Source organism: Phlebotomus papatasi, chromosome 1 (assembly GCF_024763615.1).
Source record: "Phlebotomus papatasi isolate M1 chromosome 1, Ppap_2.1, whole genome shotgun sequence".
Taxonomy (NCBI): Eukaryota; Metazoa; Arthropoda; class Insecta; order Diptera; family Psychodidae; genus Phlebotomus; species Phlebotomus papatasi.
In genome coordinates, this window is record NC_077222.1 from 662,200 (window position 1) to 677,603 (window position 15,404).

A 15,404-nucleotide genomic window follows, 5' to 3' on the forward strand; every position below is an offset into this window, starting at 1 on the left:
CAAACACATAAAGTTGAGTGAAATGCCCCAAAAGAATGGATTTTCCTTCATCCAGGAAAATTGTAATTTTCTCTGTTTATTTTTTTCGCACTTTCACCCCGACAAAAAAAGCATGTAGTTTTTTTATCTGAAAAGAAACATTGCGGGAGCTTTGAAAACTTTAATACATTTTCAGTGAAAATCATGCCAATAAGCGGTTGAAAAATCTCAAGAATTTTCATCAAATGCCAAGCCAAGAATTTTTTTTCCCATCTCAAGAGAATACTGAAGAGGGTATTCTAGCAACAGAATATTTTTAGTAGTTCCCCTAGACTGGCACAGATGGCACCAGATACTATCTGAAGATTCCCATGCGTTTACACTTGCTGAAAAAATTTCACGAACACTTCCCTCAATTTTCGAATTCATCCAAAAGTTCTCTTAAGTGCCTGAATACGTCTTATTAATTCATCTTTTCTTTCTCTTTCAGAAAATATACACCAGCATATACAAATTCAGGTGAGTTGTCTGAAAGAAATTCGTAAACATCTTATTTTGCAATAGATTTTAATATGCCAAACACTTCAAGCAAATTGTTTAGGGAAAAAGTTAGGGAGTGTCGATTTTTTTTAAAATATTGTTTTATTGTTTGAACTCTATTGTAAAAATTTTTCCTTGTTTTTTTTCCCCTAAAAATTTACACATTTACACAAATACTTGTGAATTATACAATTTCTTATCGCAGTTTGTTCACCTCTACGTTTATCTGGTTGTGAGTAAAACTAGACGACAAACGGTGAGAAATAACGACTTGGAGTATTCCCTTCAAAACACATAATTGTTTGAATAGGAAACGTTCCGCGATTTGTTTTTATTTTGAGATATGTTTTATAACATATCTAAGGGGATATTCCGTCTTATTCTAAAACAGCATTATGTAAGTCCTAATAATAGTTTTTCGAATTTAAATTCTAAAACGACTTTAGAGTGTTTATTTCTCAATAGATTATATGGAAAATCTGGGTTTATTAGAAAGGTCTTGGATTCTTCGCTACATCTGAATCGGTTCCATTTGGTTATAAAACGTTTTTTTTTCGGATTTTCAATTCTTATCCGAACTTCATTAAGGGTTCACCTAACTATTTTGGGCGATTTTTTGATTGATTTATAAATAGGTTTGAAACACCTTAAAAATAGTGGATTTCAGTAATTTCTAATGGAAAAAAACTATTCTAGGGTGAAAGAATTTAAAAATTTATCATGTCACACTTATTGACACTTTCAGTACCGATTTAGGATATGAAATTTGAACGTCTCTTTTTATAAAAGAAGATAGATTACAGAAGAAACATCATATTACTTGCATATTACCAGATATATTTAATAAATTTCATCATTTTGACAAAAGTGTCAATAGGGGTTCCCTGTTGAAGAGGTGTTCTTTCGACCCTAAATGCTCGTGAACATGTCGATTTTCGTTACCAGTAAAATCGATAAACTACTTTCATAATTTTTTAGGCAAATGATGTGAAACTAATTTAGACTTTTGACATAATCCCTACAAATATTTTGTTAATATATAACTAATATAGAAAGATAATTTTTACTTTATTAGAATTAATGAGAAAAATGTAATTTTTTACTAATTTGTTATCCACTGTCAGTGGGGAAATTAATGTCGAGCATGGTTGCTTTGCTACCGTTCTTATAGTAATTTTCTATTTTTTAACTTCATAAACTTGTTTATTTCATAAATTTTAAAATTTAAATTCTACCTTTTGTAGTCAGAATTGACCAAAGCAATATTTATTACATATATCATATACCTTTTAGTCTGTGGCATCGTCTTCTATTTTAAAGAGAAAGTTTTTTTTATGAAGAATTCTTCCTGTTTCTCGAGGACATCTTTCACAAAAGAAACTTCCTCAAAAACCTTCTTTTTTTTAAGAAAAAATGAGGGCAATAAAAATATTATCCCTCTTTTACGCAACTCTCACGTGCAACAATTATACCTTCTTTGAGAAAGTCTTTTGAGTATTCCTTACGACAGTTTTAGTTGAATTCTTTCCTCGTCCGGGTTGACCAAAGTCGATAAATTGGCCAAAGGTGTGCGGAAAGTGTGAGTTGAAAAATCGATAGAAAATATGAGAAATTCTATACAAAGTGTTTTTCCCCCGAAAAAAGCCATAGTAAGAGAATATTTTTCCTTCAACCATATGTCACTTTCCCGCAAGAAGTGCCATAAATAACAATTGTGGGGCAAACTTTTCGTGTTGCACGACAATCAGACATTTTAATCGGAAATATCGGTGAATTTTTCCATCTGGCAAGAAAGACTATATTAAGAAAATTGGCTTGAAAATTTGCTAAAACATGGATTTTCTCTCCTTCAATAAGATGTTTTACAACAACAAAAAATTGATCATAAAACGACCTAATAAAATGCAGACATCACTTGTCCCCGAGGAGCGTTGTTATGCAAATTTCATCTGCATATTGCTAAAGAATATTTCACGAGATTTACCATCAGCGAAGATATTCGTTGTTACATTTTGGGCTAAGGGGTCAATCATTGCGAAGAGTGCGTGACAGATAGTTCGCGAAACGCACTGGGGTTACTTTGGAACTCTTAGGAACTCCCTGAAAATTGGAAACTCTTATAAGAACGACCAAATGACACCTATTGGGACCTCATTGGGAATATTTGTAATTTAAAAGGAACTCTTTGAAACTGACAGGGTACCTGGACTCATATTTTTTAAGGAACTATGAATTCACACTTTTTTATTAAATTATGCAAAGTTACAACGCATATGATAGATAGATGAATATATTTATTCATCGACAATATGCTTATTAGAAGGAGCAACACAGATGAGATTATATTGATAGTTGTAATTTTTAACGACTACCGCCGTCTTAGCGTTGTAGATCCCCCTTCAGAAATTTACAATGGAAACTTATTCGTAGCTTATGGATGTTTTATTACCTACGTCAAGTATACATAAAACGCACAAGTTTGCAGTTTTCAGTTTAATAAATATTTTATAGCCAATGTGACAATTTTTACGCAAAAACAAACCAATAATTATCATTGTACATTTTTTCCTGTATGGGTTACCCCTTGTTTGGTGTTCTTCTTCGACCGTGCTTTTCCCGCCAAAAAAGACCATCTAAGTTGCGGATCGGGTCAGCAAAAAGAAAAAGGCCCAGAGAACCGGTTGATTAAAACGAAAAAAATCCACGCTAAAAACAAACCAATAAGTTCATCCCGAAGATCCATCGGAAGAAAAGCAAAAGAGATCTAATGAAGTGGTTGGAAACTCTTTCAATTTCTTCGTTGGCAAACACACGCAGAAATCGCCCAAGAACACGTGAATTTGCATATCGCGCCGTTTGGAAAGTCAATGGAGTGTGTTATTCTCAGGATTTCGCGACTTCTTATACCCCCAACTCGTAACTCTTTATTTATGGTGCCTGAAAAGTCATGCAATCAGCTGACCACTTCCAATGTGACTCCATTTCAATTTATTTCATTGACATTCTGCCACTCTTTTTGCCCATTCTGACTCTCCACCTCAATTCTTTAGTAGATGCATTGCGAAAATGATGTGAGAAAGAGGATCATTGGGCTTTTTTTCCTGGATGACCATCAAATGACCATTTCGATTTAATTTGCATACATTCGGTGTGGTTGATTTGTTTTCCTCCACAAAACTGATCGTTGCATTCATCACAATTTATTTGAAAGGCTTTTGTGACATTCATCATTGATTTTCTCTCCTCTTCCTAAACCACAAAGTTGATGTTCTTCATCATATTTTATTTATAGATAAAGATAATGATGAATTACTAGATAATTTTAGAGTAATTTCTATTTATATTTAGGTTAATGTTTGATCTTCTAAATTAAGATAATATTCCAAATTAAAACAAATAAATTTCTATGTTTTTTTTTCAATTTCTAATTACAATAAAATAAAAAAAATAATCTCATTTCAAAGACTGTATATGAGAACTATTATTTATTTATTTTATTTATTTATTCATGCTTTCAAATAATAGATTTATTGTAAAAAAAAAACAATAAAAATTGCGAGGAACTGCCTCTAACTCCCCTATTGCGAAAGAATTTCCGTGCCGCTCACGGTTCACTCGAGTGCCGATCTGTAGATTTCTTCCAAAAATGATGCAGATCTGCCGATCTCGTGTAAATCTACCGATCGCAGGCCGACCTGTCGATCTCATGTCGATCCACCGATCTCTGACTAAATTGTACCGATCTGTCGGTCTCTTACCAAAATAGTGACGATCTGCGGATTTTTAGCTCCAGATCGACACTATTTTGTCAATAGCCGCTCACGGTTCACTCTGAGACCTACTTATTCACCTCTAAATCATAGGTGGAGGTGGAGCTGTATTGATATACGACATTTTCAAATACTTTCAAAGGAAACTGGGCTCCAACGTAATTTAATTTATATAGACATAACAATTTAGATCTAAATAAAACAATTGCAAGGCCCTGTTTCTTGAAAAAAATATGCGAAAAAATTGTATATAAATGTACGAGTAGCCTCACAGCTCAAAACAGCCCTACCTCCCCCTAAGCCTCAAAATGAAGTCCAGCGAAAAACTTGTTTAATTTGGGAAAGGTGTGCAATCAAGTTTGGTAAATTTTGTCATCAATAACGAAATTATAGATAAGTGCAGAGTACCCCGGGTCGGAATGTTCAGAGACATGCTCGATATTTAGTTGAAAATATAAACCCCAAAATACTATTTGGAATTTTGTGTATGCTAATTGGTATATTAGTGATCCACTTAACTATTTCTACGAATTCGAATTTTAAATTTTTGCAATAAATTAATAAAAACAGATGTAATCGCAATTATGTGCTCTGTACATCAAATCGTCACGAATTTACTCAGATGTCTCACGGAAAATTGGTTTTATCAATTAAATCTGAAATAGTGCATTGTATTCTTGTGATAGTTAAATGGTTAAAAGTAGCTAATACTTTTTAAAAATTCATTTGAATTGGTGCAACAATATGGTAATAACTTGACGATCCAAGGAACACTGCCGATCGCTGGTGCTCTTTTCTTATATTTTCTTATATTTTCTCTATTGATTTATTATTTAGATTTTTGTTAAATGCTTATTTTTAAGTAAATTCCGAATTTTAATTCGAGATGTCAATAATGAATGAAACTCTTCAGTAAATGACTTATTTTTTGTAATTTTTTTCTTGTTGTTTTATTTTTCATAACATAAAGGAAACTGGGGCAGTCGTCAATATGAGGTAGTTATAAAAATTGCGATTTTTTATTTATTTATTTTTTTTTAAACTTCAGAAGACAAGACTTATATGAATTCATAAACACATAACATAAATAATGTTATGGGACGTACCTTAGATATGGAAAATATGTAGTTAGTTTAGATAATCCTATCCTTGTCGACGCACCCACACAAATAATAAATGAGAATTCCACTTTACTTTTAAATAAACTTAATTCTAGAACCCAACACCTTTTTATTAATTCACTTGACATACACTTTCTATTCGACTGTTCAATTAGGACTGACTTGATCGAACTCACTGCACAAACTGAATTGATAAGATCGTAACGGGACTTCCTGGTTTCCTCTCAACACATATGGATCTTTGTCCTATTAATGTAGGCAGAAAAATCAGTCTTTACAACTTTCTTATGTTTACTACTGCCCCAATTCCAAGTTTTCCTTGACATTAACGAAGAAGTTTTAGTCAACTTTAATCTATGATTTGAAGAAACATCTTCTTCAATTTCATTCTCAATTTTAACATAAATATGGAATTCATTTTGAAATAATCAAAATTATTAAATAAATAGTAAATACTTTAATTCCACAAAAAATGATTAAGAGAATTAGATAAAGAAACTTATTTTAATTCAATCGTTCTAAAATGGAACTTTCAGCGCAATTAAGAAAATTTTTTAAACAGAAATTTGTGATTATCTATTTAAACTATCTTGTAATTTGGACAAATTTCGTAAAATTATCATTCAAATTTGATTGTTTTTAATGTTCTATTGCAATCTTTAATCTATACTCTTTGTAACTCTGATCTTCATCTGTTCAATTAAGTGTGCCTCTAAAGATCGACCTCTAAATCCCATTCGCGATTTTTCTGTTGCTGATTTGAATTTTTGGCTCAGTTTCTTGGAAGTTAAAATTGAGGTTTTCTCCATCTGATTTAGATAAACTGCCAATTCATATGAGATTTCGGCGTACTCTTGCATCCACCCACCTACGTCTGTCTCTAATTTATGACCAAAATCAATCGCTTTGGCTATCTTGACAATTTCCAAAATATTCTCAGCGTGAAATGATGTGTGTGGGTATTGATAAGGCATTTGTGGTTACTGAAGACCGATAATAAGTATCAGAAGCTTTTTCTTCAGAAGGTCAGCTGGGAGATTTCCCTGCTAATCCATCATTGATGAAGTTCTTAGATCGAATTCATTGAGGAAATCTCCGTGTTTGATGATTGTTTAACTATGTGGTGGTGTTTTTTTTTGGGATGGGTGTTTGTGTGTGTGCAAAAGTTCAGAGATCAAAGTGAAACAGCAGTATTCGGCGGGATTATGGGTCTGGCCACATGAGCAAATGAAAAGGATGGTAAAATCAGGCGGCAAAAATGGCAATGGAAGAAGAAGAAATTTATGGTATAGGGGAGCGGCCATTATTCATTTTCATACTGGATTTCGGTGTAAATTTCATTCTTTTCCCTTTTCTCTCTTACTCAGAATTTTCCATCCCTTCCTCCTTGATGTTTTTCCTTTGGTGCAAAATTTCAGAGAAGTTTTTTTTGTTTTGGTTTAAATGGTTTTGATGGTGTAAAATTCATTTAATTTGCAAATTCCCCAAAAGATTTCCCGCCGATTTTCCCCAGAATTTTCACCTACTATACAAAATTTTCTTTATGTTAAGGGAAGAAATGGTATTTCTCCAAGCAATTTCTCTCTCTGTTAAGTACAATTTCTCCGACTTTTGTGTATTATTTTCCCATGTTTTTCCTCATACAATTTTCCATCCTTTTTCCCAAGCACTAACACCAAGACAATTTGAGAGTCGGAGTGTATTTGTGAAAACCAGCTGTATTGATTAATGGCTTTGTAGATTTTCCTTTGACATGAGATCCCCTGAATGTTTACGAAAATTGTTCGCAGAAGCGGAAGTTTTCCACGAGGGTTGTTCCCAACTTTCCCGCGATTGGAGTATGAGGAAGTGAAATTTCGAACACAAGAACAATTCTCTTATTTTTTTTCTACCACCTACACTCCTTCTCCCGCAATAGCTGTATTTCAAAAATACACTGCGAAAAAAAAAGAAAAACCCAAATGGATAATCCCGCAGTTGTTGTTTAATCTCCCAAATTGACATCGATCCACTTTCACAAAGGAGATTTCCTTTCAACCCCCTCCCCCCGCCCTAAATTGGAGGCGCCCAACGATTTTTCTTCTAAGAGAGCAAAGAAAAAAAATATATATATAAAAGGAAAAGGGGCAGAAACTAAAAGTTTTCCCTGTCTTACACCCAACACAAAAGGCGCTCTGCTATGGATTTGCGATATAGAAACAGGAGAGGAGAAGAATGTTCCTCCGACATATAAATAGCTATCTTCCAGAAGTAAAGTTGAACTGACAGCGACAACGACTATGACGATGAGGAGAGATTCGCATTTCGCAGAAGGAGGGTGGAATGAACAAGAAGAGGAGACGAAGAAGTATGAATAAGACGATGCCGAGACTATCATGGATTCAGAAGAAATTTCAGGGGTAGATAACTTCTAAAAGATATGGGTCCGATTGGGAGAAAGTTTTATTTGAAAATGGTTTAGTCCAGATACCTTCCACTGTTCTCATTTTGAGTTCTCAAAATTCAATTTCATTACTTAATGGTTTATTTTTTTTTATTTTTTGATACATAAGTTTTATCAATTTAATAGGGGAAAGTACTCTCCCTTCGAACCTTCACAACTTCGAATAATGTGAATTTCCTTTTATTTTTATTAAGAGACTTACACATATTATTCAGCTTATCGTTAGTCTTGATGATTACATGATAATTATGTATAAGCCTCTTAGGGAAGATTTAAGAAATTCACATTATTCGCAGGCATGAACGTTCGAAAATAGAGTACTTTCCCCTAGTGTTTTCAATTACATAAAAACTGTTCTCATTGTGAGTTCTCAAAATTTAAGTCTACTTGATAGATTTTGATATACGTCCCAATGAGATAGGAAGATCTTAAAAATTTTATGATAATAAAAAATTGTAATGTAAGATTTTAGAATGTAATCTTGATTAGCTACAAATTAAAAATAATCCATTTCCATTTCGGCGTCGTTAATGCTAAGATCATCAATATTACTGTTTCCGTTTATCATTCCCAATTTAGTAATGTACTTGACTTGTTTTTCAAACAATTTTTTGAAAACATTAGTATTACTTGCTCTATGTAAGGACAACGCTTTCCCCCGTAGGACACGGCGCTGATAACTGTTGTCAATTGTTAATTCTCAAGTTTTATAGGCCATTTACATTGAGAAAATTTTCAGATTTTTGTAATTCCCAATTCACATGGAAGCTCGCAAAAAGCCCAGTTTTGAATACGAACATCTCGTTGACATTTGTTTGTTTTGATTTAGCTTCTGTGTAAAAATGCATAAAAACAATCGAAACCTTCATTAAATCACTGTTAAAGGATATCTTTAATAGTTTGGTAAGCAAATTGAAGCAGGGAAAGGCATAATGAGGGGTAATTAAAACCAATATCATTTTAAAACAAGAACGTTACTGTTTTCTGATGCACTTCTAACACTTTACCCGCCTTTACCGTAAATCAAAGTTCTGGGCATATCGTATCCTCAATACAGGGACATTTTCCAAATGGACGCACTATTTTCACCTTCAAAGAACCCAAATTTACTTGAATTTAATCTAAAAACACCTCCACAAGAAATGAAAACAAGATTTTTTTTATGGAAATTCGCTCAGCTGAGAACTCATTGGCATGCGAGTATCAGAAGAAAACTCAATGGATGACGCTGTTCCTCAAAGGAACAGTCTGGAAAACTGTTCTTAATTTGTATTTTCAAGCTTTTATATGAAAAAGTTCAACCAAATTGAACTTTTTCTTATAAAAGCACCCTTTCTTTCATATGAAGTTGAAAATTTTCTAACAAATTTCTTGAAAAATTTCTCAATGGAAATGGCTCATTACACAAAAAGTTTAGTCAAAATAAATAAAGTTTCCATAGCCCCTAATTTTTTCTAAGTGTAGTGGTAAAGTTTCCCGAAAATATCCTTTATCTGAATCTATGATAATTCAATCAGAATTTTGAAATATGTAGTCCATAATCCCATTTGTGTGCCCCTTGGAGTTGATGGAGTAACAGCAGGGGGGGGAGGCTTTGGAGGCGACCCAGGGCAAGGGATATACAGAGGAATATTTCATAGTGGAGGGAAATTTTCTCTTGTGGATTGTGGTGTTATGAAAAGGCAAGAAAGATCTCGGCAAAGAGACATATAGGCAAGTGTTTGGGAGAAAATTCACAATTCAATTGAGACACATTTTGCAAAAGACACGCACGGCTTTTTGCCAAGTGAACAGAGGACTTTACAAATTGATTCTTGTGCCGATGCCTTGGACATTTTTCTGTGATAGAAATAATTGACAGTAAATCGATGTTACTTCAACCCCCGTCTTTCTTGTTGCATTGCCATTCGACACGACAGTTTCGAGATGGCACAAGCAAAATTTCTCGCAGTGAAGGCAATGTCAAAGGAGGAGAGATAAGAAAAAAAAATTGAGAGTAGAATAACATGGAATATAAAAATATAATATGAAATAAGACAACAATTCAATTTGCTCTGTACTATTCGTCTGACATTGTCTTCTTCGTCTTTGACGGTGATTTATTTCTTAGCGGATATGTTGGGGAGTGTTGGGTGGGATTTGTGCCTTACTCTGCCTCATCCTTCATCATCCACCAGAGACACACACTCGATGGTAGTTTAGTTTGAAAAGTTTTGGGATACACCAGCGAGAAGAGAGAGTGGCAACTTTTCCCGGGGAGAAGAAAACCATCCGGAGGAGACAAAAAGGACGAAAGGAGGGTTGACATGGCATGAGAGCTGGGAGGGTGGAAAGGGTTTGGAAAAAAGTCAAACAGAAAGGGTTAGAGGGCGAGAGAAATGAGGAGACGAGCTAGTCATAAGTCTAGATCAGTTTATTGTAGGTGAGATTTTTATTGTGAGCCTGTTCGGAATGCTCATTTCTTTTAACTGATGTAAATGAAATATAATTTTGCCGGGGACCTAGGGGTAAGAAATTTGAGGTTAAAGAATCACATCTCTTGCGACCAAAGGCCTTTAATATTGATCTTCTGAATTTAAGACAAAAAAATGTAGTACTTTATGAGACCATTTATTTAAGCCTTATATCATCGGATTCGGAGTGATAGAACCGAAGGTATATCGTTTCAAATTTTAATAAATTAACCCGTAGGCTTGTGTTGACAACTGCAAATCGATATTCCTCTTAGTTTTCGAGTTATTACATTGGAAAGCTTCAATTCCCAATTAATATTGATAATCACGGGGTTGAAAGAATCACTTTGTCAGAGTTTGAGCCCTATCCTTGACCAAAAAATTCCATAAGGATTATGGTAGGTGAGACTATTAAGAATTTAACCTAATTGCGATGGGAGGGTGGAAAATTTTGAAAGGATTGTATGGATGCTCTTAACATTGCTGTCTCCCGAACTGGTGAGGATTCGTGAGAGAGAGACACCGAGAAAAGACAGGAATTATAATCTACGGAAGCATATCCTTAATTAACATTTATTCAAATTTATGTAGTTTCAAAGGGAGGGATTGACAGTCCATGAATAAATTAACTTTTATCCTGCAGATAAATCATCATACTAACAAACAAACACTGGCGACACTTTTCGAATTTATTCCAATTTTTTTTTTTTAACGCCCACTCTACAAGATTTTCCATAGTATCAACTAAGTATAAAATTTTCTTCAGCTTTTCTTTCCATGCTCCTTCATTTATATCCTACAAAATTTCTCGCATTATTTCATTCATCAATTGTTCTGCTGAACAGGACGCGAAAAACTCCCAAAAAACGAGTCATGCGAGCCAGAAAGATTTTATAACAATGAAAGAATTCCGGATTAGGCTTCAAAATTTTATGAAAAGTATATATATTGCTAAGATTTTGTAAAGCAAATCTTTAATTACCAATGAAAAATAAAAAACAATTTTTAGCACATAACTATTCTCAAGTGCATCTGCATTATCGATTTTGCTTTCAGTTGGTTCCTGTCTCGACTGTTTTCCCCGGTTCTCGTCGTATTTTAAATCAAATAGTCGTGACAGGAACCAACACAAAGAAAAGTTGATTGCGTAGAAGCACTTGAGAACAGTCATATACTTAAAAATAAACATGAGACTGAATTCTTTTTTCATTTTTTTATTGGAATAGCACCATTGATCATATAAAAAATACAAGATATTTTTTTTGATTTTAAATTTTTGACAGAAGATTTACACTTTAGATGAAAATAATCTAAATCGAAAATCTATTTGAAAAGCCAAAAATGAGATATTCTTACTTCTTGATAATTCCGCAAGGTGGCTGAGGTACATACTGTTCGAATTTCGAAGTGCTCAAAGCGTCAAAATGTTTCGGTCTTCACGTTATTGTGAGGAAAAAACAGAACAACGACGCTTAATGTTCTTGTCCCATTATTTAATCACTCCATAATTACTGAATCTTTTGCTAGATTTCTAGTGTGATATTTGATAGATTCTCCTCACCTTGTTCGAAAATTTGGTATAAAAATTCGAAGTTGAATTTGAATTCTTCGAACATCAACGATTTTTTGTGCAAATAGAGTTTCATTTACCTTTTATCCAAGACACTATTGGAGAATAAAAATCTATTTGTGTTTACACCCAATAAGTAATAAAATGTTGAATTATTTTTATTAAAAAATAGAGATTGGTGTCTCGGCTATAGTCACATTTTTTAAGCTTTTATGGCTAGAGATTAACTCTACAAAAATGTTTTGTTTTCGAAAAGCATTAAAAAATTAAAAAAAAATGAATATTTAGAAATTATTAGTATTTATTTCATGATTAAAATCAAGGGATTAATAGGTATAGCGGCTAGCATCTTGGTTAAAGATATAGCTGATGAGTTTTACATTTTTTTTTTTAATTTTCGAAGAGCTTTTTTCGAAGATTATGAAATTTCCTGAAATTTTCCAGTGAAGTTTATGAAATTTTGTAACTTTGAATTCTTTCTCAGTTCTGGCACGAGATTTAAATGGCAGCGGGTGGAAAAATTTAACATAGCATCTTTTCATCTTTATGCCCTCGTCTTCCGTAGCGGGCACAAAGAGGGATCATCCGCGGGAAAGGACACGGAATGAGGGAAAGTGGTAGTAAAAGAATTTAATTAGTTTCGACATGACACTCTCTTTTTTTTCTGGGCATCCAACGTCGCCTAAAAGAAAGCCGAAGGAGAAAATTCGTGCAAGACTAAAAAAAAGGGAAAACTTTCATGAGTGACATTGGAGGGCAGAGAAAAAGTGGAAAGAAAAGACAAGAAATATAAATTATTTATAGCACAAGACAAGTCATTCGCGGCTCCAATGTCAATTTCTGGAGTATTTCTGTGTGGAAAGCTTTAAGAGGATTTTTTTTGGTGAGGAGCTTGGTTGATTGTCTCTTTTAATTTAGCGGATCGACGTTTGATGAGGCAAATGAGACAAGTTTGGCGATGAATCGCCATGGGAGTTTGTTAGGTGTTCTTAAGCCGGAAGAGAATGGATCCTTAAATAAGTATGATCGCTAAAACTTCCAAATTTAAAGAAATCAACTTGAATCCCTATGCAGTTTTCATAACGGAAGATATGGGTCATTCAAAATTGAATCATAAAACATCCATAACTTCTGTTCTGATTATCTAAATTTGATCATTTATGGCTTAAATGAAAGGTTTTGGAAAATACTTTCAACTCTTTGAGATTATCCTAAAGGTGTATACCAAAAACCGTAAGAGTTAAAATCGAAAAATATATTTTCGATTTTCGCAAATGTTCAAATGCACTCTCCTTCCATCCTGGCTCAATTCAAGTCAAAAACAGTCAAACTTGATTTTTCAATGTGTATTTGTGATTAATGACGATGATGGAGTTTTCTTGTGCTTGGATGAGAAGGGGCTTTCAAATCTGCGACCATGCGCAGCATCCTCGTAAATCTCCCATCGAGCACATCACTCCCACTTTTGGTGGATTCATTTGCGGGGCAAGTGCGCAAGAGTGAGAAAAAGCATGCATAGCCGGAAAATCTTCTGGCCTCCGTCGCGCATAGAAAATCTCTCGAAAATTTTCCCGGCTCTCTCGCAAATCATCGGCATTGGGAATTTATTTGGGAATGTCTCGGGTCCATGTGGGGAAAAGATGTGAGAGTTTTAGGGTACTGGAGAGATGGCATCTTAAATGGAGACACTCAGTCTCCGTCTGGCCAGTCGATCCACCAACTCGCGAACATCCTGGACCATCTTTTCCGCGTCTCCAGATACATAATTCGCGTACCCCATATGTTTGTCGCCTGCAATTTTCACCGTGGAATTGCTGGCGCTACATTTGTTGCCACCTTCACATGGAATTTTCGGCGAAAGTGGCTGAAAAAGTGTGGGAAAATCAGCAGAATTTAACTTACTTACGCGTGTGATTAGTCCTGCTTCTTCTAACCACTCATTTTTTTCCTTTAGAGTTTCTTTTGCATAAGGAAAAGTCAAATTTCACTTGATTTTTTGTCGTGGTTTTTGAGTTGAACTCTCTGTGTGGAAACCTAAGCGACTTCCTGTGACAGAGATCACGGAGAAATTTTTTTTTCAAAAAAAAACACACATATACAAAAAGTGCGAACCAGCCAACAATTTTTCTCTGTGTCAAGTGATTTATGAGGCATGTGAAACCATTTTTTCCCAAGCAAGAATTTCACTCAAACATTGCCCAATAACAAGAGAACAACCAAAAATTGTGATTCGAATTGTCTCATATTTCCTGAAGAATTTTCTCGCAGGGGAAATTTCTCATCTCGAAACGTCTTAACACTCAACTCTGAGCCACTGACAGAAAATAAATATTAACTAAACTAAGAAAGAAACATTATCCAGTGAGATCATCCGGAGAAGTACAAAAATCAGTGGTGATTAGGTGCCCCTCAAAAGTTATACATATATATTTTTCTACCCTAAAATAAGAGGCACTCACCTTTTGGAACAATCTTCACTCGGATGACAATCCACCCCCTGGAAAATGTCTTTCACTTTGAGATATTTCAGTGTAAGAATTTTCCTGCTGACTAAGTGGAAAGCTTCGTGATGGTGAAAATGTCGCCGCGACGGAAAAAGTATAGATGATTATTTATATGACATTCTAATATGAGATTCAGTGCACAATTGAGATGTTAAGGCCCAAGAAATATGAGTGACAGAAGTGATTTCTGCAATGAGACTTTTTATAGACTCTAAGGAGCATTAAGTGGCAGAAAATCATTCGCAATTTTGTAAAGGTTTCATACTTGAGGTAAGTTTTTCCAAAAAGATCAACAATTCCTGAATACACAAGCAAGCTTTCGAAGTTGTTTTCCTTTCGGAATCTTGTCCGAAATTCTGCCGAAGTTCGAATTCGAAACTCGAGTGATTTTTGCTTAAACGTGGTAGATTTTCTTCTTTAATTAATTGATAGTTTTGGCAAAATGTATTTTCGGGTAACTTGTCTTTTAGAACTTTGAATCTATATGAGTTCTTTTCATGTGTTTAAATTTTCTATGAGACTTCAGTATCTGTCTACAAACAATGCACTGGCTTTGTAACTCAGAATCCCTGTTTTCAATTTCCATACCAATTAACCACTCTGAACCTATAATTATGACCCTTCAAAAAAATCTCGAATGTTAACTATTAATCAAATAAACATTCGAAATTATAAAACCGTTCGAAATTCTATTCGAAAATATATCGACGACTCAGAATATAAGTCGAATAATTCGATTTTTTACAAAAATCGTTTTATTCGTTTTTGGATAGTTCTTTATACCCTCTACCTTACCTGAGAATATTATACTTGAAAGTTATTTTTTCAAAGTTATTGAGATTTTAAATCTCAAAAATCCTCTCTGCATGTAAAATCTCAGCTTCAAATCGCTCTCCTGTAAAATTTGTCTAATGCGAGTTATTCGTTAATTATTCTGAGCGGTCGATATGGTAGATCCGTTGTAAAATTCGTGTGTCTGCCGTATGTATACTTTTTTTTATGTTAAACCTTTTACCATTAGGGT

The 15,404-nt window shown here is 34.1% G+C and overlaps 1 protein-coding gene across 6 annotated transcripts in view; it reads left to right on the forward strand.

Moving 5' to 3' along the window:
• The window catches only part of LOC129799830 (homeotic protein antennapedia), a 226,957-nt gene that overhangs the window by 92,760 nt on the left and 118,793 nt on the right, over positions 1-15,404 (forward strand). For 4 of the 6 annotated variants that reach the window (XM_055844062.1, XM_055844070.1, XM_055844063.1 and 1 more), the window contains exon 2: positions 470-498. The gene's annotated coding sequence lies outside the window, so the exon portion shown is untranslated. Of the gene's footprint in view, positions 1-469; positions 499-13,542; positions 14,651-15,404 lie in introns of those variants that run through there. The other 2 variants (XM_055844068.1, XM_055844065.1) reach the window with 2 other exon arrangements.